The 2500-nt window shown below is 46.0% G+C and overlaps 1 protein-coding gene across 2 annotated transcripts in view; it reads right to left on the bottom strand.

Annotated features, from left to right (window-relative positions):
- The window catches only part of LOC119596367 (tyrosine-protein kinase transmembrane receptor Ror2-like), a 102950-nt gene extending 102766 nt beyond the window's left edge, over nucleotides 1–184 (bottom strand). For both annotated transcript variants that reach the window (XM_037945581.1, XM_037945582.1), the window contains exon 1: nucleotides 45–184. The gene's annotated coding sequence lies outside the window, so the exon portion shown is untranslated. The remainder of the gene's footprint in view (nucleotides 1–44) is intronic.
- Between the last annotated feature and the right edge of the window lie 2316 nt (nucleotides 185–2500).

The following is a 2500-nucleotide window of genomic DNA, read 5'->3' as shown; positions in this document are numbered from 1 at the left end:
CTCAACCACTGTATCTGAGTGCCAAAACAGAGCCAGGTACTCACCGGGGTCATTGTTGATCTTGCCCGTCTTCTGGGAGTGCCACACAAGCTTGGGGTGCGGCACGCCCGTGGCCTGGCAGGGCAGCAGGACGGCGTCGCCCACTTCGACCGTCACGTTGGTCGGCGTCACGATCAGCTCCGGACCTGGGTCAGAATGGGCGTCATTAGAGGTAGTCATGCTCAGTCATGCTGACATGTAGTAATCCAGTACACACACACACAATTCCTGACAAACAATGGTCACAGAGACAAAAAATGAGGGGAAAAATGAGAGTGAATAACAACGAGATGTAATTGGCGCTTTTCGAATAAACCTTCACCTGAATTCCGATGACGATCAGATCTAAACGCACCACCTCCTGTGCCGTGACGTGTTCGTTCCCACACAGGTATAAATTCTCTTAAAAAAAACGAAACAAGGACATGAAATTCTTCTAAAATGCACAAAAAAGGAGAACAAGAACCGAATCCCTAATAAGGCAAAAATCAACGAGCATAACCTCGATAACACGATAACGCCGTAACGCGCGTCCCCCACCAACTCCTCGACACATCCTGTAGGCATAACTAGGTTCCGGCGCCGCCACATTGGCCACCGGCTCCGGCATCCTAATTAACGAAGCAAACCCACTGAACACAATTCCACTTCGTATAATAAGTCGCCGCACACGTTGTAATTAATTAAATAAGTCAGCACGGATCATAATTCCGGCCAGCCTGCCTTCGAGCCGCGGGCATTCCAAAATATGTTGTTTACATTTATCAAGCCGCGGAATATTGCGTCGACGGCGTTTGCACAAGAGATCTCCACTCACAAAGGGTCGCGGCCTCATCACGTGACCCGTAACAATGGGCCTCCTCAAGCATGCTGTAACGATGAATAATTATATTTTCGCGATTAAAGTGCGCCCCTCATCTTTCTAAAAAAATGTACCCCTTTTTGAAAGAAAAAGAAAAAGAAAAAGAAAGTTAAAGAATCCAAAACTGTAGAGACTCACAAGATCCACACCGTCCCTGTACCAAAACGTTTTTCGTTTCTCGAAGAATAATTGTACCAAGTAGAATTCCATAAAGAAAAAAGAAAAAAAAATACAAGGCCGACAAAGAGGGAGGGAAAAAAACGAGCAAAAACACGAACTTCCGACACAAAAGCTGTAGCGTAATTATGGTGGTGCGCCTTGCCGGTATTAACATCCACAACAACAAAAATAAAAACAAATACAGATACAACACAATCGAAAAAGGAAAAAAAAGTATGTTGAAGCTCACATCACTTGAATAAATCCTACCTGGCCCCAACAGCAATAAAAGCTCTCCTAAATAATCCACAAGCAAGAGAAAAAATATAAGAGAAAGAGAGAAAGAGAGAAAGAGAAGAGACGAGAAGAGAGAGAGAAAGAGAGAAAGAGAGAGAGAGAGAGAGAGAGAGAGAGAGAGAGAGAGAGAGAGAGAGAGAAAGAAAGAAAGAAAGAAAGAAAGAAAGAGAGAGAGAGAAAGAAAGAAAGAAAGAAAGAAAGAAAGAAAGAAAGAAAGAAAGAGAGAGAGAGAGATAAAAACCTTACACAAATAAAAAGGTAAAATTCGATCCGCCCATAACTGAAAGGTTCCCAACATCAGCAAAACGTACGGCCTCTTTTACCCGAAAAAAAAAAAACAGGATTAATCGGCCCCATCCTTGCCCCAACCCCATGTACGGAGGGAGGAGAGTAAGGGGAGGGAAAGGGAAGGGAAGGGGAGGGAAAGGGAAGGGAAGGGAAGGGAAGGGAATGGAAGGGAAGGGAATGGAATGGTAGGGAAGGGAAGGGAAGGGAAGGGAAGGGTAGGGAAGGGAAGGGAAGGGAAGGGGAAAGAAGGGGAGGGGAGGGGAAGGAAATGGAGGGGAGCGAAAGAGCTTTCAATCTTCCTCCCCATTATCCCCTCCCCCTTCCCGGAGAGGTAATGAGGTGTGGTTAAGAACGCGTTAACATGCTGTGAACAGTTAAGCTTCGGCCTTACTGATTATCAGAGTAAGTCTTCACGTCAGAGCTCGCGTGGGGAAAGCAGGGGGAGGAACGGGAACGGGAACAAGAACGGGAAAGGGAAAGAGATAGGGGAAGGGGAAAGGGGAAGAGGGGAAAAGGAAAGGGAAAGGGAAAGGGAAATAGGTAAGGGAAAGAAAAGGGGGGAGGGAAAAGGGTTGGGGGAGAAGATAAAGAATAGAATGAGGAAGAAACCTCGGAGTGAGGGAATGAAGATGAATATAAAAGAAATAGGAACCAGAAGAAAGAAGGGAGGAGTGCCTCCTGATCCCCCTCTCCTGCAACCCACCATCTCCTTCTTTCTCATTTTCCCTCTCTCTCTCCTTCCCCCTTCCTCCACTCCCCTCTTCTCCATTTCTTCCCTCTTCCATTCCCTCTCTCCCTCATTCTATTCCATGCGTAACATACCGACATATAATTATGTAAGAGAGATAGATAAAG

Source organism: Penaeus monodon, chromosome 37, assembly GCF_015228065.2.
Source record: "Penaeus monodon isolate SGIC_2016 chromosome 37, NSTDA_Pmon_1, whole genome shotgun sequence".
NCBI classification, from domain to species: Eukaryota; Metazoa; Arthropoda; class Malacostraca; order Decapoda; family Penaeidae; genus Penaeus; species Penaeus monodon.
This window is presented reverse-complemented; position numbering and strand designations above follow the sequence as displayed.